Consider the following 27,385-nt stretch of genomic DNA (forward strand, 5'->3'; position numbering starts at 1 on the left):
ACAAGGAACCTCTAGACAGCCTATTCTCTCTTCACCTTGGCCATCACTTGGAATCCCACTCTCCTCCTACATGAGGTAATACCTTAGGGAAAAGTCAAATCACATAGAACATCAAAGACACTCATAAGAAATGAATTCACAATTACCATCAGTCATATAAATATACAAATCTGGAACATAATAAGAACCATAAAGCCAACATATATATCAAGATCCTATTAAAACCAAAAAGATAAAGACAAGGAAATGCATAAATCCTCTTGCACTACCAAACCTCCTCTACACTGACACACTGGTCCTCTTGTTGGAGCCACAAAGAAAACCTCTATATCAAGGAAGCAACACATCTTGTTGGAGAAAATTCATTAACATACACCATCCTCAAGGGGAAGGCATTATTCCTCTTGCTAGAGCCCAAAGAATACAAAGACCTGAGAACCTTGTGGATTGAGAAAATAGGAAAATCCACTAAAACGTAAGAATGGTAAATTTGACCCATTTAGTGGCACATTTGACTTATAAAGTGGCACATACAACACATATTTTGGTGCATTCTAGATAGTAGAAATTCAAAAAAATGAAAATATAGAATTTTGACTGGCTCAAAAAAATCACTAATGCTCAAAAACAAGTCCAATAGGGGTGAAAAAGCCACTTAGGACTAAGGTCTTAACAAATAACACAATAGGAATCAATCATGGGAAATTACTTCATCAAAAAATGAACATAGCTTCCAACTATACAAAAGAACTAACCAACACACAGAAAGCCACAAAGGTACTTCCAAGGAAATGAAAATTCAACAAAAGGATTGACAAGTATCACAAAATACAATCAACAAAGCTTCCTCATACAACAATAATTATAAGGTGTTTTCAACAATACACAAAAAATACAAGCAAAGAAAACCATTTAAAACAATAGCCCAAACAATAATAAAACTACATAAATGATTGATTTCCCCAAATCACAATAATATAACTTGATAAATATATTTATATATTCCATTCTCAAATATTTTCCCCAAATCTCTTGCATCAATCTACAAAAGCATATAGTAGACATTTATTTTCAGAAATGAAATACATAGAGGATGAAATGAGACCAATCTAGAAACAATAGAAGTTATGGTCAAGACAATACAATGAAGAGCCAAAGTGCACAACCAACATAGCCAAAATCAAAGCTCAAGAAAAATCCAAAATCTCCAAATGCATAGAAAATTCCTCCCGAATGCTAACCCAAGCAAATGTATAAGAAAACCAATAAATATAAAATTGAAATAAAAACTATAGAAAAATATTCTCCAATCAAAATATTCCAATAAACTATAGCACTTACCTATCATGCATAGTTACGAGGTAAATAATATAAAAAAATATTATTTAGATACCTCCACAAATTGACCAATAGAATAATAGGCTAGGTAACAATAGTATAATATCCATTAAAAACTAAATAATAATAAAATCCCAATAAAATAAATCAAAGCTCAATGATAAATAAGTAAATAAACCAAACGCAATATAAATAAATGCCACAAATAAATATAAAATCATAAATAATTAAACAATCAATAAATAATAAACAATCAATTAAGCAATAAATCATTAAATTAATTAAATAAATATGAAAGCACTGAATAAATATTAATCAATCGATAAAACATTAATCAAACAATGATAATAAATATTAAACCTCAATAATAATTAAATATCTAAACTATATAATAAATCAATTAAATAAATAATAAAATACTTCACAACAGCACATGATGACTAACACAAGGACTCATGCCAAGACTCTCAAACTGATAAGAATGACAACTCAAGCCTAGAGTGTATAGAGGGAACTCATGCCATCTCCAACAACTTTCCATTAAGATAAAGACATGCCTAGACCTGTGAAACCAAGTGGAGTTAGTTTTTGGTACCTACAATCTTGCAACTACCAATAACCATGATATGACATATACAATAACATATATCATAGATAATCATGCAAGTGATAGAGAATCATAATTTCATATCATGCTCGTAGTGAGTGGTATGACATATTCCCTTAGAAAAAATACAGTAATAAGGCAATTGCACACATCATAGCACCATCTCATCCAATATAATCACGAAGTGGGGTTAGCATAATCAATATGCCATCATAATCTCATAATCAATATAGCCCATCTAGGATAGAAATTTCATATAAACCCTCAATTTATATCCATCGTCATAATAAGAAGGGATAAATGTCATCATCCGCATAAGTCTAACATCATCCATAAGCATCTGAATTATAGATAGAGTCATAAACATAAATCAAAACACCATAGAAGAGTCTAATCAGGTCTAGCCATGCATGAATCAAATGATGAATCAAGGAGGGACACTACAACTAGAATGGCCACTGGCAGTGATGTTCCATCCTAAAAGGATGTTTTAATTTTACTATTTTTCACTCATGAGGATTTATTTAACCGTTGATTTTGAATATCGATCCAAATACATTTTCCTCTTCAACATAAGATTTTATCATATGTTGTGATTCCTTATAATTAGTAGCAAACAGTTCCTTATATCATATGAAAATATTCTTAAGACCTAATATACTTTTCTTTGATATTCCACAATTACCTATGTAGAATAGACATGTTTCTACAAAAATCTTGCAAGAAAGGATGTGCTAATTGCATATTAGAAGACATTAAATCTACACATTCACTCATCAATAAAGAAGAAAAATTTATGGATTTCCTTCAGTTATTTCAAATTTAGACTAAGGGTCTTATTTCTGATGAATCTTAATTTCAACTAATTTAATATACATGTTTTTCAATTAGAGAAGTTTGAAATTCAAACTAGCCATAACATAGTTCAAGCCTAAGATTGACTTAAACCTTAAGACTGCATCTATTAGATGGAAGTTTGAGTGCAATCCCTACAAACATCCAAGATGATTGCATTCATTTAGACCAGGTTTCTTAGTTTAGTAAACTAGGCAAGTCAAAGATACCCATAAAAGTGTGCTAAATTAAAAAATTGCATCCAAATAATTAAAACTTTCAGGTATGGTAGGTCTAAGTATTCTATAGTTTTCAAAATTGTTTCAAGTATAGGTTTAGGTAAAGTAAAATTTCTAAATGAAGGAATAAACATATCTATTTGAATAAGTGAAAAACACTAAATATAATTAAATAGATCAAAGACAATAAAAATATTAGAATAAAATACAGAAAAGAATAAAAAATGTAAATATAACAAATACAATTAAGAAAAAAAATAATCATGACAATTTTCATTATATACATTCTTTATTTGCAACCTAAATCAACTCATATGGAAATAATGTACATAGACTATCCACCAGAAAGATAAAACTTAGAAAACAATTAATGAGACCATCTGTTACATTTATATCAACTAGATTAAAATGCTTAAATATAGCATAGAAACACACTCCAACTAGGAGGATAATTTAGATAGAACACATATATTTAATTACATCAACTCTTTCATAAATAAAAAATCTGAATGCAAAAGAAAATTTGAATTATTTAATTTCATCTAAGTAAAAAATAAATTTCAATAAAATATCAAGTATTTCTCAGCATAAATTAATTAAATTTTATTTATGTATTAGTATCTATGAGAGACCAACATTGACTCAAGGAGCTAAAAGAGATATAATGTAGAGAGAACAAGTTAAGTGTTGTTGCATATTAAAAATATAAAGGTGAACTATACAATATAATTGTTATCCCATATTTTTGCATTCATTGATTTTTTCCTATATTGGAACATTTATATTGAGATAATGTGTGTCAACTTTCGCATAGTCAGTTTGTCTCATCCAATGCATTTCTAGGTCTAAAGTGTTTGTGTCTTTCAACCTTTTGCTTGAACCCAAGGTTTAGTTCAATAGTTCATTGGTTCATTGGTTCATCGAGTCTCTGTATATTATGTCTTAGTTGCGGTAAGTGTAATTTATGCAGAAGGCTCATACGGGGAATGAAATTGAACCATTGAACCTTCATTGCTTCAAGATTTTATGAGTTCAATGGTTCAGCGGCTCCACATTCAAAATGGAAGCTTTGTTAATGCAGATACTGATGGAGGAAATTCATTGGCCTAAAGGGGAATATTCCAAGAATCTCAATGATTTATTTGAAAATATTTTTCACTTTGATGAATACTAAGAGGGGGGGTGAATTAGTATGCCAAAAATATTTGTACTTAAACACTTTTCTATACTAACAGTTAACTGGTAAAACAGTTTAGCAGACAAACCGGTTAGCACACATGCAAACCAAATAGCAAATAATACATTCACCTAGAGAAGCACAAATACCATAACACAAGAGATTTTGATGTGGAAACCCAAATGGGAAAAACCATGGTGAGATGGAACTCACAAGTAACTATCTACAGAATAGGAACCAGACCGGTTAAGGTCGGACCGGTTAAGGTCATCCAATGTTCTTTACCAGAATAAATCCTATTAGGAATCTCAATCTTTGTTAGGAGATAAGTCTGATTAAATACCTTGCTAGAGGATTTTAGATCCACAAATGTGAACCACCTTGTTAGAGGATTTACAAAAGGCTTTTTGGGCCTACCTAATTAAGGGCTTCAGACTTGTCGAAGTTGTGAGTAATCAACAAGTGAGTGATCTAGCTAATAGCACAGATTGCTTGGTTAGATCCTTGATAGCTCATTCCTAATGCATTCCAGCATTACTTTAGTCTTCTACACATTCATATTCTCTCTAACTCATCAACCACCTTAAACCCTAGCAACAACCTAAAACCCTAGACATGATGTCATTATGAAGGAATCTGATTTCATGTCAGTCCAATAGGATTACAATACAATTTCCTAGGTTCAATGCATCTAGACATATTCTATAATATGACACAAAAAGCACTGTTGAAGTGTCGGCATCATCAAACAATTGGTGGATGGTAAGTCATCACTAAATGTCAGTTGGTAACTCATTACAGAGTATTACCGGTTCATACAAAATACCAGTTTAAGCAAAATACCGGTTGCCGGGTTGAAAAAATGAAGACTGGGAAATATGTGTTTTGCTGCTTTGATCCTTTGTATTGCTTGAGATCCTTGAACTGCTTGGGTTCAACATACTGCTTCAGATCGGTAATCACTTTCTACAAAACATCAATAGTCTAAGGACTATAATGCATCATACCGATTGGAACAAGTACTAGTTGAGCTTTAACTTATACATACAAAAGTGATCTCAATGCAAGTGTGTGTCCATCAATGACAATCACAACATAATCATCAAAAATGCCAACAATCTCCCCCTTTGGCATTGATGGCAACACTTAGGAAATTTTGACATCTAAGTGTTTTACAACAAAAATATGCCAGAATCAAAATTTCTCCCCCTAAGCATATACACTATCCCTTTTGCAAAAAATACAATGTATACTACTTGTTAATAGAAAGAACATGAAAGTATACATCAAAACATTCAAAATTTATACTTGTCCCCCTTTGCCAACAATGACAACAAAATATTATAGACTAACCCCTATTTCATTAGTATTAAAAGAATAAGAGTTTATGACAATAAGGAACAAAACTTGTCAAAAACTGATTTAAAGTCCTGCAAAAATTGTTTCATAGATAAGGACCAGGACTCAAGATGAGAGGTAGGCACTTCCTTCTTTGTCTACATCTGGGAGACCTGTTCTTCCATGGCGTCTATTGTGCTCATCTCTTGAGTCACTGTTAAAGCATTTGAACTGAGATAACATTTCTGAAGGATCTACAAGCGTGGGAGTACAACCAGTTGGAGTTCCTACAAATCTCGAGTTTGGTTGCTTATTTCCAACTCTATTTTGCCAGAATGGATATGAAACTGGTGAACGGTTTTCCCATAAGTTGTAAAAGAGTCATATGGCAGCTTGAATGTACTCACATATAACTACAAGTTAGTTTGTAGCTTTTGCTTTTGTACAATCACATTGTCATAGAAGAGATGGGGTTGGAAAATCTTACTCAGTAGTAGATTCCCCTCATTCAGAGCATTCCTTATGTCTTTTTATGCTTTTTGCAGTATGGACCAGAGCTCATTAAGCTTCTTCACCAGGGCAATTTTGAAATCCTTTTGATGCTCTTTCTTGGCATTTTCCTCTGCTACCTCTTCTAGGCTCTACACCTGATCATCCACTACTGTGCATAGGAGCTTCAATTGTGTCAATGATGAATCAGGATTGGGAAGATTTGTGTTGGGTAACAAACTAGTAAGACTGTCCACCGCAGCTTGGATCACATCTTCCTCCTTCTTCCTCCTTAACACCTCAAGGTGTTCTTGAGAAACCTTAATGCTCTGTAGTAGCTCCATTTCATTTGCAGACTAGAGGTCAATAGGACTGGTGAGGTCAGCTGGTTTGGCTTGACTACCAGTTGCCTTTGGAGTCTCCATCTACGTGCTCTTTGCCGCTTCTACTTTCGTGTCCTCCTCTGCCTTCTTCTTCTTCGCTTTTTTTCTCATTTCCTCTTCCTTATCCTCCTCTACCTTCTTCTTCTCTACTTCCTTCCTCTTCTCCTCTTCCTTTTCTTCCTCTTCCTTCGTCTTTTCTACTTCCTTTCTCTTCTCCTCTTCCTTTCTCTTCTCCTCTTCCTTTCTGTTCTTCTCATCCTCTTTTCTCTTTTCTTCCTATTTATGTTTCTCCTCTTCTTCTTCCTTTTTCTTCTTCTCTTCCTTATCCTCTTCTTCTTTCTTCTTCTTTGCATTTTCTTGTTTCTTTTTCTCTTCATCCTCTTCTCTTCTTTTCTTCTCATCCTCTTTTCTCTTTTCTTCCTATTTCCATTTCTCCTCATCTTCTTCCTTTTTCTTCTTCTCTGCCTGTTTCTTTGCTACCTCTTCCTGTTTGTCCTCTGCTTGCTTTTCAACTTGTTTAGCCTACTTCTCTTGTCTTGTTGCTTTAGATGGTGTGTCCTACGCAACATCTTCTACATCTAGAGCATCGACATCAATAGTGTTTGTAGGTTCAACAACCGGGTTTCCTTCATTATCAAACATTTCATCCGGTTTTGTTATTGTTGGTTCTTTCTCAGCCTTCCTGTTGGCTTCAATCACTCAATGCATCTTAAGAGCTTCTTTAGCAAGAATGTGTGTATTCTTGAGAACTTCTTGACCCTTTTCGTCCAGTAGTAGGAGTCTTCTTCTTCTCATGAAGAAGAGGCCTTTGTATTTATTCATAACTTCAAATAGTTCTGAATGTGATACATCAAGAAAATGTTGAGAAAAAAATTTCTCTCTCATTTCCTGTTCCTTTTCTATGGCAATGCACCATTTATTGTCTAAGGAATTATGCAAAGAATCCGGTATCTCAAATCTAATTTTTGAAGGCGACCGGTCATTAACACATAAGTACTTAATGATTTCTTGTTCAATTGCTTCTTTTTCATCATCATTGAAATCATCAAAACAATCAATCAAATAATTCAACACTTTTCTCCTAATATTTTTGATAGTTCTTTGACAATGTGTCAAAGGTTTGTAGGAGGAAATGTCAATATTTATCGGTGTCGATGATGTCGGTTCATTCTTTGTCTTTTTCTTTGATTGTCTTATCTTCTTAGGTTTTTCCTCAAACACAATTTCTTCTGAGTCCGGTGAGTTATTCCTTGTCTTCCTCTTTCTCTTGAAGACTTTAGCAGGTTCTGCTACCGGTTTCTTCTTTGCAGGTGACCGCTTGGTCACTTTGGGACTGGCTGCAGTAACCAATGCCGATGTCGAAGGCATTGCCTTTCCTTTCTTTTCAGGAGTTTCTACAACCGGTGCAACCCTTTCTAGATAGGTGTCGATTCTCTTTGTCTTAGGATCAAGAGGTGACGTGATTAGGGTAGAAGCATACCCATCTAGCATATCATACATCACCTCTTAGCCCATAGGCTCTACTTCTTTCTGTCTGGGCTCAATGGCCTCCATTATGCATTCATCCACATTGATGATAAAGCAGATATCCTCTTCATATTTCTTGACAATGTCACTAGATATCCTCATCCTCAGACTCATCTTGCGTCTGAACTCATCAAAGTACTTGTTCAGAACTTCAGGGTAGCCGGTTCCAACTACTTGTAGGCTTTCTTTGATCTACTTGGTAACCGGTTGGTCTACAGACCACTGAATATCTCCCAGTTTGGGGAAGTAACCTTGGAAGTAGAAAAATAGTCCTACTAGTAGTTGTCCAAACTTGAATTTTAATGCATTATCCTATTTGATTGATTTAAGATTCAACAGGAGTTGCCTTTTCATATCGGTGCAGAGGTCAAATAATGCATCTTCCTTGATCATCCAGTAAGCGGCATTTATCATTGCATTAGATACAGAGTTAATTTTGCTAGCAGAGAACGTTCGGTAGCCTATCACCATGCACACATATTTCACGAGGTCATCCTTGATGGAATTAACAGTCATTCCTCGTGAGTCACTCACTGTACCAGTGAGCTTGGTCATTTCAGTCTTGATGATCTTCCTCAAGGCTGGCACTTCACCAACTATGTAGAAACCAGTGACGGCATGAACAGCTTGTGGTGTGATATCATGCGTTCTCTCTAGGTACATCTTGTCACCATGAACTCTGCTCAAAATGATTCTAATGTGCTCATCTGTGAAATCCTCTAGGAAGTAAACCGCATTGTGATGTTTCTTCTTCTCCAAAATGCTATACTCTAGTTTGATGTTTTTATCTTTCCCACAGAATAGACCTAGCTGCGAGTGGATTGCTAGAGACCCTAGGTCTTCAATTTTGCAGTCTATATAATCAAATATTCCTTCTTCCACTACTACTCCACCAGGAACTTGTGATAGGGTATTGTATTTGGACTTGCATTGAATGAAGCTTACTGAATCGACAGATGCACTAGAGCTTGTATGAGATGCGGAAGCCGTGATAAAAATAGAAAACTCAAGAAATACCTTTCAAAAATGAAGAATTTCAGGCTTTCAGATTCTACTTCACCTCACACTTCGTCGATTGTAGAATCACCACTTTGCATTCTTCTCTTGACCGTTTGTAATTTGCTTCTGACTTTCCTTCAAGGTTTCTAAATTTCTTTGAATCACAACACAAATCACTTTTTCATCGCTCTGCACTTGAAAACCTTCTTCACTCAAAAAATGATAGTGAGAAATGATTTGAAAATTCCTTTTAGGCATATTCCTCACCAACTGTAACTAATGCTCCACCATTAGGGCGTAAACCCTAATTTGCCTTTTACCATTTCCGGTCTTCCACCAAATGATAGGTATCGCATATCGATTAAGGTCTTTTACCAGTGTAAACTAGGGGTTTGAAACATTTTGCCATTTGCTCCCCCTAAGATTTTTTGATGCTTAGTTTGCCGGTTTCATTATTTCTACACTAAGTGCAGAAACTGGTTCTTCTTGTAACACCGTTAGTTTCTTCTTCCAAGTTTTGTTCATATTTGCTTGAACAGTGTCAATATCAATCTTTCCTTCTGGGGTGACTTGTATGTCATCCGATATGTTCTTTCTTGATTTGCAGAATCTGGCAATGTGACCCAGTTTGTTGCAATGATAGCAGATCATTCTAGGTGCTCTCTAAGGTCCATTATTCATGTTGCCATTCTTCCTCCTGCATGTTGTAGCAGTGTGACCATGATCATGACAGATCAAACAGTTTTCTCTCCATCCAATTGCCACTTGATAGCCACCACTTCTTGACTGATGATTGAAGGTATTAAACTGGTTGTGATTCTGGTTCACAAAAGGTTTAGGACCAACTCCTTGAGTCCTCTAAGGATATCTTCTAGTGTTTTTCATAACAGACCTACATTTAGATTCTCTATGCCCAAACCTATTGCATGCATAATAGTTACCATTGAATTTATAGGATCTAGGCTTATCATTTAGAAAATAAGGAAAATTATTGCAAGCCTTACTCCTAGACACATTGGTAGTATGTCCTTCCTTAAGATAGTTAAAGAAAATAGGTTTAAACTTTTGCTTACCTTTATCCTTTGATGCTAGTTGTTTCTCTGATGCTCCAACATTTGTACCAGAGGTCTCACCTTCCTCATGACTGGAATAACCAAGTCCATCAGTATTCTTGATAGGTTTGGCAGATTCAAGCTTTTTCTCTAGCTTGACAGTACTCTTGTTGAACTTAGCAAGTATTTCCTTTGACTTAGAGAGTTCTTTGGAAATAGCAGCATTTGTTTCCATCAGGTTTTCATTTCCAGAGATGGCAATGTTCAGTTCTCCTTTCATGTCCTTCTTTTGCACTTTTCTCACATGGAGTTGAGCAGTTAGGGCACTGATCTCTTGCTTCAGCTTGGAGTTTTCATGATCTTTGTCTTTGACCAGATCTTTAGCTTTCCTTTGGTTCTCAAGCTCTTGACATATTCGAATAGTTAGTCCTTCCAATTCTTTTCTCAGGTTGGAATTGGATTCATTCAACTTTTCTACTTCTTGAATCAGGGCTTCCATGTCAGCTTCATCAGAAGAACTATTTTCAGATAGCTCCATCATCTTTTCATCATGTTCTTTCCTCTTTTCTTGAGATGCCTTATATTTTACCATAAGATCATCATAGGCTTTCTCAGACTGAGTGAGCAGATGAGTAAGTTCCCTCAATGTGTATTCCCCCATATCTCTTTCCAAGTGGTTAAACTTATAGAAAGGTAGGCTTTGATACCAATTGATGAATACTAAGAGGGGGGGGTGAATTAGTATGCCAAAAATCTTTGTACTTGAACACTTTGCTAGACTAACTATAAACCGGTAAAACAGTTTAGCAGACAAACAGGTTAGCACACATGCAAACCAATTAGCAAATAATGCATTCACCAAGAAAAGCAAAAACATCATAACACAAGAGATTTTGACATGGAAACCCAAATGGGAAAAACCACAGTGAGATGGAACTCACAAGTAACTATCTGTAGAATAGGAACCAGAACGGTTAAGGTCATACAATGTTCTCTACGAAAATAGATCTTGTTAGGAATCTCAATCTCTGTTAGAAGATAAGTCCGATTAAAGACTACCTTCCTAGAGGATTTTAGATCCACAAATCTGAACCACCTTGTTAGAGGATTTACAAAATGCTTTTTGGGCCTACCCGGTTAAGGGCTTCAGACTTGTCGAAGATGTGAGTAATCAACAAGTGAGTGATCTAGCTAATAGCATAGATTTCTTGGTTAGATCCTTGATAGCTCTCTCCTAATGCATTCCAGCATTACTTCAGTCTTCTACACATTCATATTCTCTCTAACTGATCAACCACCTTAAACCCTAGCAACAACCTAAAACCCTAGACATGATGTCCTTATGAAGGAATCTAATTTCATGTCGGTCCAATAGGATTACAATACAATTTCCTAGGTTCAATGCATCTAGACATATTCTATAATACGACACAAAAAGCACCATTGAAGTGTCAACACCATCAAACAATCAGTGGATGGTAATTCATCACTAAATGCTAGTTGGTAACTCATCACAGAGTATTACCAGTTCATACAAAATACTAGTTTAAGAAAAATACCCGTTGCTGGTTTGACAAAATGAAGACTAGGAAATATGTGTTCTGCCACTTTGATCCTTCATACCGCTTGAGATCCTCAAACCACTTGGGGTTAACATACCACTTCAGATCAGTAATCACTTTCTGGAAAACACCAATAGTCTAAGGACTATAATTCATCATACTGGTTGGAACAAGTACTGGTTGAGCTTTAACTTATACATACAAAAGTGATATCAATGCAAGTGTGTGTCCATCAATGACAATCACAACATAATCATAGAAAATGCCAACACACTTAAGGTGGTAATCATTTTTCTGATAAGAAATCGCACAAAGTTTTATGTAATAAAAGCGGGTGTCAGAAGTGTCATCTCTACCATCACTCAACATGAGTGAAAGAGTCCTAGTAATCATGAAACTAGATTTTTAGCCATTTATATTGTTATATAAAAAATATTTGTATCTTCATGTAAAACCTAAATTAAGAAAGGCGAAGGTTCAATGCTGGAGGTCATTTTCTCATAATTAGCAGACACTTAGTTGCATGAAAGGTGAGTTGAAAATATTTTCCATCTCTGTCATTTTCATGCTTCAAGGAAGAAACTGTTAATTTTAGTTGTAGTAGCCATAGTGGATGTTATTGCAGCTTATTTTGGTTTTGAAAATGAGACCCGTTCCAACAAAATCAGGGTCAAAATCAAGTCTTAGTTTCTCTCTTCTAGAATTTGGGGATACGTCCCTAGCTCATGCTAGTTTAGATAATTTTTTAGAAAGAGATAAGAAATCCTCTGGTTCACCCATGATGGGAAGGAATGTAGATATTGGGTTAATAGAAGCTTCAGTTTTCCCTTGTGCTATACAATGCCTAGAGTTAGTAGTCAAATGCATGAACAAGTATGACCCCAAACACAAATGTATAAGAAATGTAATTGGGGGTGTCCTATTAATTGTGAATAGGGAAACTATTATGGTTGTCTTTAAAATTCCTACTAAAAAGCAATATGAAGATTGGACAATAACCACCTTGTATAGGTTTTTCTCATAAAAGAAAACCTAGTACAAAAGTGTTATAGCCAGAAATTGGCTCCTAAAATTTCAGAAGGGTGGTTCTAGATTTCCAAAGCCCTTAAATAGGGAGCATTTGATTAAAGAAGTGAGGGACATTGTCATTTTAGTGAGAAGAGTGGATGTACTTTTTCATTCAAGTCATATTGGATGAGAAGAGATATTTAGATTGGGTAGAATGAATTGGTGAGAGATTGCATGAAGAGCTATGTAATTGCATTGGAAATAAAAAGATTTACATGTCCTCATACTTGTTTTAATGTTTGGCATGTATCAGACCCTTGGCCAGGCTTGCATCATACATAATGGGTTAATGGGATGAAAATATATGATTACCATCCGCACCTTCATCTATAGAAATGTCAATGAGGATTTCAAAAGATTTCATGATGTGTTTGCAGGGAGACTGGTTTATGAACTGTAATAAAATATGAGAAAAGTGATTATTTGATGAGGCTATGCAGCTAGTGACTACATATGGAAGTTATTTCATTCAGTATCCTTTGTTAACCTATATCATGGTTAGATGGTTCGAATGAGAACCATTTAAATTACCTAGGTTTTCCATTGATCACTTTGTGCTAATTAAACTGTGCATACATCTTGCTCATATTGATAAGAAGACTCTCAACAAACAAGATTCGGACATTTCTTTTCCAGTTGAGTTGGGTTATTATATTTGTCACTCTGTTTCTGATGCTTTGAACTTGGAGGTTGATCTTAAAAAGCTTAATCTTCAACACTATGCAACTTGACCCAATTTTGACACCAAAGGTTATGCTCAGATGCATTTAGCCCTTAAAGAGGACTTCTCTCATGTTTCCCAACTTGAATATTTCTAGGAGGATTGCAGAGATGAATTTGAAGTCAGGAGGAGAACATTCTCTAGGTTTATAATTGACTAGATTATTTCCTTTCAGCTTAGAATGAATATAACGATAATTGTGGATAATGGTGAAGATTTGATTGACCCACAGTATGCAAAAAAAGTATAGGGTTCCCCAATCCCCGAAATAGAATGGGATAAGAACGAGGACGATCAGATTCAAATGAGAAAATTCCCTATTATCCATAGAACTGAGCAGTCGCTACGAAAACAAAGACTAGAAAAATTAGTAATCAAAGACTCTCATGTACAAAACTTTTTGTCTAATAAATCTATTAAAAATTGTGTTGTAGGTGGTGCCAAGGTTAAACTTGAGGCAGATACTATCAAAGGTTCAAAGAAGTCTCTTTCTAGCCAACTTCTAGCTCATGTTACTAGGTCAAGAGCCAAGAACAAGGGCAAAAAGTTGCAAAAAAGTACTGTGGTCGTTGATTTGGAAGGGTGTCCCAAAGCTGAGAATAGAATGGTAGAATAAAAAATTGAGATATCTACCTTGGAAGTTGGAAATATTGAAGAACTTGAAAAATAAGAAGAGGGCACTGAAGGTTCATTGATATTGGCTAATGTAAGTGTTGAGGAATCCCAACCAAATAAAGATGTAGGTTCTAGTACTCCTCATTGGTTAGACACCACTCTTAGTAGTAAAAAGAGAAATATGGTTCCTATCTCAGTTCCTATTGAACATATCATTAGAAAATGCTTGGGTAATAATCCAAAATCTAAAAGGATGAACATGGTTTTAAAAATATATTTTGACCAGGATATAGGTAATTGGTTTGCTGAGATAACTTGCCCTATTTTGGATAAGGAAGTAGAAAATCTGTCAGCAAAATATTTTAGAGTTGAAAGAGTTAATTTGGGTGTTGGATCACATGTGGTAGATGTACACCATTTGGAGGCCTTCACTAAAAGAATAATAAATAGGACATGGAAGGATGAGAAGGATAAACAAGATCTCAAGGAAACGTTGAATCATATGGCAGAGTATATAGACACTATTCATAATCCTAATTCTCAACCAATTTAACAATTGCCAATGTCATTTGATCCTAAGTTGCTTGATAATCAAAAACTTCTAGGCCAAATTCAGAAGAGTAAGATGGTGACTAAGATTTTCCTAGAATGGTTGTAGGGGACCACTCAATCCCACACAAAATACTTCAAAACTCTAAGCAAGGTGTACAAAAATGACATAACTGTGATGAAAGAGCTAGAGACAAAAATTGCCAATTGGAAGAAGGAAGAAAACAAATGGAGAGCTATGGTAGCTCAGATGGTTTATGTACATAAGTATGGCATCATGAAGTTTCTATCACAAAAATCAATACAGGGCCTGGATGATAATATCCTCTACGTGTGCAAGAAAAATATTGAGTGACAAAATTATGTAGTGGAATAGGAATGTTAAGAATCTGCTAGATTGTGAGACAAGTTAGCTCAACTCGTTCTATCTATACATAATTATTTGAAGTGAATAGGGATTAAATGCTTGAAAGAGGGTGGAAAAACCATAGAAATTTTGGAAGTCATTACTCCATCCTTTGAAGGGAAAATTAATTATATCAGGGAATCAAAGGCTATAACAACAAATAACTTCTCAATTGTGGCAAAGATTAAATCCCTCCTTTTCCTATGTATAGAACACTTGGTAAGTCATGCAGACATTGTAGCCTAGGTCCAACAAGAAAAAGAGATGTGGCATTAGACGATTTCTCACATTAGACTTCCAAACTTTTCCGCTATATAGAACTTCTCAACCCCCCATTTAGATTGGAAATGTGTCACTAGAACAGTGCAGAACCGGCCCCAAGATACCATTTTGTAGCTATTATCTTGGTCGTACAAGCCCTTTGCAAATTGTTTAGTGATAAATTATATGACTATTTTAAAAGTTAGTTTTTCTGGTTGCGTTTTAGAAATGAATATTGACTCAGGGGCAGAGTTATGTAACTTTATGTTTCCCTAAACTTCAATTAGCCAATATGTGGCTATTTATATGTTTTTAAAAGACTATGTGAAGGTTCAAGTTTTTTTTTGGCTTTCAAACATGATACATTTTACTTTTCCAGTTACATAATATTTTAAAAATAAATACTCATTTATCTGTGAAAGAATGAAAATGATTATTTTGAAGCCTCAAATCTGTGTGTTTTGTGTTGGAAATTGAATTTCTATGGGAGTTCATTTCTATCAAAATAATCTTTGTTTCTTAATGGAATGTTATGTACTTAAGAAGTAATTTAACTTGAAATTTTCTTTGAATGAGAAGTGGGAAACATAACAAAGTTAGTGAGCTTTGTCATCTCAGAACCATATTTTAAAAATTGTATTTATAACATATTTATGTGGAGATGTAAAAAATGCCTTTCATACGTTCTGTTTAAAGTATATGCATAGTTTAATTTCTTTTTTTTCACTCTTTGAAAATCCAAAGAGGAAGTTGTACCTTAGAAAAATTTAGGGAAACTTTCACAAGTTTACCCAACTATCTGGTTAATGTTTTGATCTTTAAGTGGCAATGTAGTGGTGATATGTTAGTTTTATCAAAGGGCAAATCTGTTAACCAACATATTTTTGGTGACTCTGCTAGGGAAATTGAGTCAAGAAGAGTTGCTTAGACATGAGGAAAATCTGACTATCTTATGAGATAAATTTCCCTATTGTTTGATTTGTTTATAATATATTGAATCAAACAGGAAATCATAGCTAAATTGCATATTATAGTAGACTGGAATCTAGGAGATATACCAAATCCTTAAGGAGAGAAGGAGTTGTTTATTTTTTAGGAGTTACAAAATCTGAGATTTTCAGCTACTCCTCCTCACATATGGTGAGCCAGAAGTAGACCACCTTCTCCCTCTCCAAGGCCTTTCACATCCCTTACTTGTCAAGCCCTAATCTTGCACAGAACTACCTTGCCTACTGTTATTAATCTTGTACCTTTCACCCTTCTAATGGATCAACCTTGGGGAGCTTCTATAATACCCCTAAACTTGGGAGCTAATTTAAATGCCCTTCCCAAAGGAATGAAAGATAATCTATCTAATTTCAATGGAGATATTTAAACATCAATTGATGAACATTTGAATGCTTTTAATGTAGAATGTGGTGTATTGGGTGTTCAACATGAGGATGTGGTTGTGAGGATTTTTGTACAAACCTTAACTGGTACTGCAGCAGAATGGTTCTATCATTTACCCAAAGGTTCAAATGCCACTTGGGATGATATGAGAACATGATTTGAAGCTAGGTTCAAAATTATAGAGGATGAGAATTCTCTTCTTTCTCAGCTAACTTACTTAAAAAAATAAATTCATGAACCTATAAGAGAGTTTGTAACCAAGTATAATAAGATTGTCAATAATATTCCAGCCAATAAAAGGCCTTCTGTTGATAATCAAAAGTGTCTCTTTCTTAACTCAATTCCCCCTAATATAGGATTTCACGTTTAGAGACAAAGGGTAGCTGATTTGGTAGCGACTCAAATATTAGCTATTGAGTTAGAGGATAATTTAATCATAGCTGGTAAATGGAAGAAAGAGGTTCAAACACCAAATGGTAATCCTTCAACTTCTTCTGACCCAATGATACAAAGATTGGTCAATAATGTTATAGCATTGAAGAGATAGTTCCCAAAAGCTAATACCTCTTTTTAGGAGCCTTACCAAGATATTCCTAGAAAAAATTATAATCAGCCAACAAATGTGGGAAATAAGACATTGCAACTCCCACCTATGTAGGAGAGGCTTTCTATTGAAGCCCCTCTTGGCAAACGTAATATTTGTATCTTTCATTTGATAAATGAGCATGATGGTGATTCTTGTCTAGAGATGATACGTTATATGCAAATGACTAATATAAGAGAAACTGTGGAAGAGATTGTAGATGATGGGAGATATTTTGAGCAGCCCGGCAACTCTAGAATCCACTTCTTAGAGTATGAATCAGATTTAGAAAGAGGATGTGATATATTGGTTACTCTAGAAGACCCTTCATGTGCTGCACTGACTAGGAATTCATACAATTTCAGATCCACAAATGATGCAGCCTATCCAGAAATACCAACCAAAGGTAAAGAACATCAAACTTGAACTCCTGGTAGTAGTTCAAAGGTTGAAGAGGTTCAATTGTTCAAGAGACTTAATCCTAAGGCCTCATTTGATACTATAAAATTTTGTAAGTCATGAAAAAATCAAATTTCTCCTACTGAATATCTTAGATTGAAACCCAAGGAACTAGATAGATTGATAAAATACGTAAAAGGTAGAGATCCTCAGTATGAGTCTGATAGTCAATATTCTATTAATATTGATTCTTCCGATGTTTAAATTCTTCTTTCTTTGTTTGAGTTGACTAATCCTACCATTGATTTGATTGAAAATGAGCCCAATGATTCACCTCCTTCATTTGACCCAAATCTTGATCCTCTCTATGTGTCTTTGGTTATCAATGCTCACAAGCCTAGTAATTGTATTATAGGCTTTGGCGCATCAGATAATATCATGCCTTTTGTGGTAGCTAAAGATTTAGGCTTTTCCCTCACAAAAAATTTGGTAGATGATATTACATTGATTTAAACTAAATTCCTTTGCTTGGTCAAATTAAGGATTTGCAGGTGGCTCTAGTAGTGCATCCTTGTAAAAGAGTAAAATTGAGTATTCTTGTGGTTGATATACTTGCCATTTATGGCATGTTGTTAAGAAGTAATTTTTGTAAAGATTTGGGAGGGGAAATTAAAATGGATTGGTCACAAGAAGCTATTCCAGTAGGAAAACAAAAGGTTGTGCTACAACCTAAAGCTAAGACGAAATTTATGGTGTTTCCTTCTGATGACCCTAAGTCTAAAATATTGTATTAGGAATGCGACTTTGGTAATTACATGATTTACTCCGAGGGTCAGAATGAAAACACTATACTTGAACCTGAATGTTCTGATAATATTTGGGTCATGGAATTTGATGGTAGTTGTTTAATAGTTGGTTTGGGTGCAATAGTTGTTTTGATCTCTCCTGATAATGAGAAATTCCATTTTTCTTTTAAATTGGACAATTTCAAGAACACTAATAATACAACATAATATGAAGCTCTATTATTTGGGTTAGAGGAGGCTAAAAAGAAAGGAATAAAAATGCTTCGAGCTAAAGGGGATGCTGAGTTGATTCTTAAGTAGGTGAGAAGTATCTTTACTGTAAAGCATTACAAAAATAGAGTTTGGGATCAAATTGAAATTTTTGATGCATTTTCAATTGAGGCAATTCCTAGAGATTGGAATGCTCGGGTGGATTCGCTTGTTTTATCACCTTGCCTTATGCTCCCTCATCCTAATTTTAAGGAGGAAACATATAGGATTGATATCATTTATTGTCCTAATGTGCCTAATAATTATGAATCTTAGTAGGTGTTTGAGAGTGATAAGAAAATTGATAATTTTTGTAGAGCACAGGTATGTTCATGACAACTTTCTTTGAAGGTTTTGGCTCTAAATGTAAGGAATTATATCTTGATCCAGGAGATAATTTAGATGAAAATATAATTCAGCTGAAAGGAAATAAAATTCCTAAGGGGTTAGTGTCTCTTGAAAAATTGTTTGACCGACATGATAGGTATATAGGAAACAAAAATGTACCTAGTTCTAATGAATAGGGAGATTATGTAAAGGTGAATATAGGAGATGAGGCTAACCCAAAGTTTATTAATCTAGGAAAGTGTTGAATGCCTGAGGAAAAGTGTAGGTTTATTAACCTCTTGCTAAGCCATCAAGATGGTTTTGCTTGGTCATATGATGATTTGAAGAATTTTAGGGAAGGTTAGTTTCAACATGATATTCCTTTGAAACCAAGGGCAACACCTTTCAGACAGAATCTGAGGAAATATAATCCCAAAGTTGTCGATGCCATTTTTAAGGGAAAAGGATAAGATGTTGAAATCTAGGATCATATATTCAATTCATCATTTGATTTGGGTGGAAAATATTATCCCAGTGTGCAAGAAAAATAGGAAAATAAGAATCTGTGTAGACTTCAAAAATTTAAATTGGGCTAGCCTCAAGGATAACTATCCCTTTCTGGTCATGAATCATATCATTCAAACTGTCACTAGATCAGAAATGATGTGAATGTTAGATGGGTTCTCTGGTTATAATAGATAAGTTTTTATGAGGCAGACCAACACAAAACTACCTTCACTACTCCATTAAGAACCTTTGCATACAACTGCATGCCCTTTGGTTTGATAAATGTTGGTGCAACCTTCCAAAGGGAAATGAACCTCTCTTTTGGCCACTTAGTTGATAAGATAATTGTTATTTATTTGGATGATCTAACTGTCTTTTCTAGGAGAAGGAAGAACTACTTGAGGGATTTACTGACTATTCTACAGAGGTGCAGAGATCATGGTGTCTCATTGAACTTGAAGAAGTTTGTCTTTTGTGTTACAAAAAAAATGTTTTTAGGGCATATTGTCTTGAAGGAGGGCATTAAAATTAATACAGATAGAGTCAAATTGATCCAGTAATTGACTCTTCCATCCAATATAATTGGCATTAAATCCTTCTTTGGGTAGGTTAATTTTCTAAAAAGGTTTGTACAAGATTTTGCAAAGATCACTAAACATATTGTGGGAATGATGACTAAAAAATAGGTGTTCAAGTGGAATGAAGCCCACATTTTCTAAAAGAGTTCACGATTTAATGTTATGCTTCCGAACACACCATGTTTGGTATTCTTCTGCAAAATGATGAATAGAATAATGAAGTCCCTATAGCCTATATGAGTTTACCACTTAAGAAACATGAACTCAATTATTTTTTGATCAAGAAGAAGGTATTTGTGATAGTCAAAGTTGTTAAGCATTTCAGGAATTATATTTTGCATTCGCATTCTACTTTATTTGTACCTCATTCTACTATGAGGAGTATTATAACCGTATAGGAGATTGGTCTAAACAATCGTGCTACCTAGGTCTAAAAATTATAAGATTTTGATCTAGATATTAGGCCAACAAATTTTTTCTGAAGACAAGGTTTGTGTCGTTTAATTATTGAGAACAAGGAGAACAAAGAGAAGGAATTACCCACAACCTTATTTGTCAGTCTTCGAGACCAATGGTTTGTTGATGTGGCACATTACTTGACATATGGAGAACCCCTAGAGCACCTATCACCTAGGGAGAGAAGAAATCTGAGGTTGAAAGAAGAAAAGTATCCAATCTTTGATGATGTTTTGTACAAAAAAGGGTTGGATGGGACCTTTTTGAGATGTGTGGATAATGATCAGCAAGAAAAGCTTTTAAATGCTTTTCATGATGAGGCATGTGGGGGTCACTTCTCATTTACCATCATAGCTTTCAAAATTCTCAGAAATTGTTATTAATCACCGAGGATGTTCAAAGATATATATAAGTCAGTAGCTAATTGTGAGAAGTGTAAATTATTTTCTGGAGGGCCACAGTTAGAAGCTCTTCCACTAAGACCCATTGTAATAGAAGTTCCCTTTAAGAAATGGGGTTTATAATTTATTGGGCCCCTTTCACCTCCTTCAAGCAATGGGCACACCCATATCTTGACTGCTACTGACTATTTTACCAAGTGGGTAGAGTCCATCCCAGTTAAGAAAACCACTTTTGAGGTTGTGTGTAATTTTTTGAAGGAAAACATATTGGTACACTTTGGTGTTCCCCAAAAGATTGTGACTAATAACACTTCTAATTTTCCTCAACAAAGTTGGTGATGTTATACTATGATCATAGTATATCATGTTCTCATTCATGAGATTATTACCTACAGGGGAATGGACAGGCATAGTCAAACAATAAAAATAAGATAGCTATTGTGAGAAAGCTAGTGAGTAACAACCCTATAGATTGGCATAAAAATATGTATGAAGTGTTTGGGCCGACTGAACATCACCCAAAACGGAAATAGGGATGACACCTTATGAGTTAGTATATGGAATGGGAGCTCAGTTATCACTTCTATTGGAGCTAGCAATAGCTAAATTGCAAACAGTCACTAGAGATCAATATTTTCAGAGTTCTTTAGAGAAAAGAGTAATGTACCTGACCAAAATAAAGGAGGAATAGAATCAGCTAGTTGATCATATTACTAATCATCAGGCCTGAGTTAAGAAGATATTTGATCAAAAGATTAGATGCAAAAAATTCATGCAGGGAGACCAAGTTCTATTGTGGGATAAAATAAGAGAACCTAAAGGAGCTCATGAAAAAATTTATTCTCTGGAAAGGACCATTCAAAATCCATTAGATATTGAGCCCTAACTCTTTTAGGTTAGAATATCCAGATGGAACAATCTTGCCTCTATCCTATAATGGATAGGATGTAAAACTTTATCAATTGTAAAGTAGGAGTCCCCTATTTCTATATATAGTCTTAGTTTAGTTTCTTTATTCTAGTGTTTTAGTCATGTGAGTATTGGTTTGTCTCAGTCCTTCTTTTCATGTTTGAAAGTTAATGTGAAACTAAATATTTTAGGTTCATTTCCTTGTCCTTTACAGTCCTAGTCCCCAGTCAAGGCCAATTGTTACCCCTACTTTTGCAATCATTTATTTTTTCCTCTATTGGAATATTTATGCCGAGATAATGTTTGTCAACTTTAGCATAGTCATTTTTTCTCGGTCGATGCATATCTATGTCTAAAGTGTTTATGTCTTTGAACCTTTTATTTGAACCAGGGGTTTATTTCAATAGTTCATTGGTTCATGGGTTCATCAATTCTTTGCATAGTATATCTTAATTATGGTAAGTCTAACTTGTGCAGAAGGCTCGCGAGAGGAATGAACTTGAACCATTGAACCTTCATTGGTTCAATGGTTCAGAGGCTCCACATTCAAAATGGAAGCTTTTTTAAAGTGGAGGCTGATGGAGGAAAGTAATTGGCCTAAAGGGGAATATTCTGGGCATCTTAGTGATTTATTTGAAAATATTTTTCACTTAAGGTGGTAATCATTTTCCTTATAAGAGATCATGCGAAGTGTTATGTAATAAAAGCGGGTATCAGAAGTGTCATCTCTGTCATCACTAAACACAAGTGAATGAGTTGTGGTAATTATGAAACTAGATTTTTAGCCATTTATATCAATGTTTTTGTACAAAAAATATTTGTATCTTCACGAGAAAGCTAAATTAAGAAAGGTGGAGGTTCGACACTAGAGGTAATTTTCTCAGAATTAGCAGATAGTTAGTTGCATGTAAGGTGCAGTTGAAAATCTTCACCATCTCTATCATTTTCATGTTTCCAAGAAGAAACTGTTAATTTTTGTTGTAGTAGCCATAGTGGGTGTTATTGTAGCCTATTTTGGTTTTAAAAATGAGAACCATTCCACAAAAGTCAGGGCCAGAATCAGGTCTTAGTTGCTCTCTTCCAAAATTTAGGGATACGTCCCTAGCTCATACTGATTTAGACGAATTTTTAGGAAGAGATAAGAATTCCTTTGGTTCACCCATGATGTGAAGGACTATAGAGAGTGGGTTAATAGAAGCTTTAGTTTTCGCTACTGTTATACAATGCCCTGAGTTTGTACTTGAATGTATGAATAAGTATGACCCTGAATGCAAATGTATCAGAAGTAAAAATAGGTGTGTCCTATTGAATATGAATAGGGAAACTATTATGGCTATCTTTAAAATTCCCACTTAAGAGCCGTATGAAGATTGGATAATAACCACATTGTATGGGTTTTTCTCAAAAAAAAAAACATAGTACAAAAGTCTTATAGCCAAAAATTGGCTCCTAAAATTTCTGAAGGGTGGTTCCAGATTGCCCAAGACCTTAACTAGAGAGAATTTGATTAAATAAGTTAGGGACATTGTCATTTTACTGCATAAGGTAAAAGGACGATAGTAGGTATTTTATTGGTAAGACTGGATGTACTTTTTCATCCAGGTCATATTGGATGAGAACATATATATAGATTAGGCAGAATTAATTGTGGAGAGATTGCATGAAGGGCTAAGTAATTGCCTTGGAAATAATATTTCTATATGTCCTCATACTTGTTTTATTATTTGGCATGTATCAGACCTTGGCTAGGTCCACCTCATGCAAAATGGGTTGATGGGATGAAAATTTATGATCACCAATCCCATGTTTAGCTATAGAAATATCATGAGGATTTAAGAAGAATTCATGTTGTGTTTGTAGGGAGATTGGTTTATGAACTATAAGGAAATATTAACAAATGATTATCTGATGAGGCTATGTAGCAAGTGAGTACATATGGAAGTTATTTCATTCACTATCCTCAATTCACCTATATCAGGGTTGGAGGGTTTGAAGGAGAACTATTTAAATTATCAAGGTTTTCCCTTGATCTCTTTGTGCTAATTAAACTGTACAGGCAACTTGCTCATATAGAAAATAAGACTGGCCAAACAAGATTCAAGCACTTCTTTCCTAGTTGAGGTGGGTTATTATATTTGTCACTCTATTTCTGATGCTTTGAACCTGGAGGTTCATCTTAAAATGCTTAACATTCAATTCTATGCAACTTGACCTAATTTTGATAGTAAAGGTTAGTCTCTAGCCCATTTGCCCCTTAAAGAGGACTTCTCTCATGTTTCACAACTTGAATATTTCTTGGAGGATTATAGAGATTAATTTGAAGTGAGGAGGAGAACATTCTCCAAGTTCATAGTGGACCAGATTATTTCCTTTCAACTCATAATTAATATAATGGGAATTGTGGATAATGGTGAAGATTTGATTGACCCATAGTATTCAAAAAAAGTACACGGTTCCCCAATCCCTCACGTAGAATGGGATAAGGAGGAAGATCAAATTTAAATCAAAACATTCCCTGTTATTCATAGAACTAAGCAGTGGCTTGGAAAATAGAGACTAGGAAAACTAGTAATCAAAGATTCTCCAATTTAAAAAGTTTTGTCTAATAAATCTATTAAAACTTATGATGCGGGTATTGCAAAGGTTAAACTTGAGGCAGATACTATCAAAGGTTCAAACAAGTCTCTTCTTAGCCAACTTCTAGCTCGTGTTACTAGGTCAAGAACCAAGAACAAGGGCAAAAAGTTGCCTGAAAGTACAATGGTGGTTGATTTGGAAGGGTCTCCTAAAGCTGACAGTAGAATGGCAGAACAAAATACCGTGATATCTACCTTGGAAGTTGGAAATATTGAAGAGCATAAGAAAAAAGAAAAGGGTATTGAAGGTTCACTGATCTTCGCCAATGTAAGTGTTGATCAATTGCAAGCAAATAAAGATGCAGGTTCCAATACTCCTCATTGGTTAGACATCGCTCTTAGTAGAAAAAAGAGAAATGTAGTTCCTATCTCAGTTTCGATTGAAGATATTTTTACCAAATGCCTAGGTAAAACTCCAAAATCTAAAGGGTTGAAGACGGTTTTGAAAATAGATTTTGATCATAATACAAGTAATTCGACTGGTGAGATAGCTCCCCCTGTTTTGGATAAGGAAGTAGAAAATCCATCAATAAAGATTTCAGTGTTGAAAAGAGTTAATTTGGGTGCTAGATCACATGTGAAAGACATACACCATTTTGAGGCCTCCACTAAAGAATAATAAATAGGATGTGAAGGGATGAGAAGGATAAACAAGATCTCAAAGAAATGATGAGGCATATGGCAGAGTACATAGATACTATTCATAATCCTAATGCTTAGTCGATTTCACATCTGCCAATTTTATTCGATCCTAAGTCACCTATTAATCAAAAACTTATAGGACAAATTCACAAGAGTAAGATGGTGACTAAGACTTTCTTACAATGGTTGCATGGGATCAATCAATACGGCACATAATACTTCAAAAATCTGATCATGGTGTATGAAAATTCCATAACAGTGATGAAAGAGCTAAAAAGTGATGAAAGAGCTAAAGAAAAAAATTGCAAATTGGAAGAAGGAATAAACCAAATGGAGAGTTGTGGTAGCTCAAATGGTTGATGTACAAAAGTATGGCATCATGAAGTTTTTGTCAGAAAAATTAGTACAAGGCCTGGATGATAATATCCTCTATGTGTGCAGGAAAAATATTGAGTGGCAAAATTTTGTAGTAGAACATGGATGTGAAGAATTTTCTAAACTACGAGACGAGTTAGCTCAACTCGTTCTATCTATGAAGAATGATTTTAAGTGCATTGGGATTAAATGCTTGAAAGAGGATGGCAAAAGCATAGAAAGTCTGGAAGTCATTACTCAGTCTTTTGAAGAGAAAATTAATTATATCAGGGAATCAAAGGCTCTAATAACAAATGACTTCTCAACTGTGGAAAATATTGAGTCCCTCCTTTTCTTGTGCATAGAACACTTGGGAAGTCATGCTGACATTGTGGCCCAGGTTCGACGAGACAAAGAGATGTGGTGTCAAATGATTGCTCACATTAGACTTCCACACTTTCTGGTTATACAAAACTTCTCAACCACCCATTTAGATTGTAAACTTGTCACCAGCACAATGTAGAATTAGCCCAAGGATCCTATTCCATAGCTACTATCTCAGTTGTATAGGCTCTTTCATAATTGTTTAGTGATAAATTTATAAGACAGTTTCCAAAGTTGGTTTTTTTGGTTGTGTTTTTAGAACTAAATCTTAACTCAAGGGTAGGGTTATGTAACTTTGTGTTTCCCTAAACTTTAGTTAGCCGATATGTGGCTATTTAAATATTTTAAAAAGACTATGTGAAGGTCTGATTTTTTTTTGGCTTTCAAACTTGATACATTTTATTTTACCAATTACATAATGTTTCAAAAAGAAATACTCATTTATCTTTGAATCAATAAAAATGAATATTTTCAAGCCTCAAATCTATGTATTTGGTGTTGGAAATTGAATTTCTATGGGAGTTCATTTATGTCAAAATAGTCTTTGTTTCTTTACGAAATGTTATGCACTTAAGAAGTAATTTAGTCTGAAAGTTTCTTTGAATGAGAAGTGCTAAAGATAACAAAAAGAGGGAGTTGTATCTCAGAAAAAATCAAAGGAAAACTTTCACAAGTTTACCCAACTGCTTGGCTAATGTTTTGTTCTTTAAGGGGCAATAGAGTGGTGTTAAGTTAGTTTTATCAAAGGACAAATCTGTTAACCAAGAATAATAAACTTGAGCTGAAATTTATTTTAACAAATTAAAGTTACAAAAACTATGTGATATGTATGAAGTCATGAGGGTCACTATGTTTTTGATTGCTCATAGACACTATAAACTTGATTGTTGGTCATAGGCTTCCAATTATTAAAGTGAAAAGTCTTAAAAAGGAAAGTACTCAATCTAATATGAGTCACTTTACTAGATGTGCCATTAGAAAATTGTCAATGAAACTCAAAAACTCCTAGATATAAAAATAGAAGGTATCCATGGTCAATCTATATAAAATAAAAGAATTTACACATAGGCAAATTATATGTCCTCTAATCTCATAAATAACCAAGTAGATTTAAAAAAAAAATTCTCAATCTTTTGTTTGAGGCAGGGACCAAAATCTCTATTGTCTAAAAGGACCCTATAGTCTTAAATGTAAGTAGAATGTGGTATGTCGTGAAAGAAGATGAGTCCATCACTAAATTAAAGATGTAGATTTCAAGGACAATAAAATTTTGAAGATAGTGACTCTCTAGGTATCTCAATATAGATTTAATTTAACCTTTAAAATACCAATAGAATGCTTATATTATTTTTTTTTCCTTTAAGAAACTAAAATACATATATGAAAATTCTAAAACCTGATGAAAAATTAATATACATATATGAAAATTCTAAAACCTGATGAAAAATTAATATCAAAATTAATAGATTACAAAGTTTTGAATGCTTGTAGAGCAAACTATAATATTCAAGAGAGCTTATAGAATCCTTTTTTCGGTCATTCTCCAGCCCTTTATTTCATTGCGTCCTTATAAAGGATATTTCAAGACCCATGGTGA

This window comes from Cryptomeria japonica, chromosome 7, assembly GCF_030272615.1.
Source record: "Cryptomeria japonica chromosome 7, Sugi_1.0, whole genome shotgun sequence".
Taxonomy (NCBI): domain Eukaryota; kingdom Viridiplantae; phylum Streptophyta; class Pinopsida; order Cupressales; family Cupressaceae; genus Cryptomeria; species Cryptomeria japonica.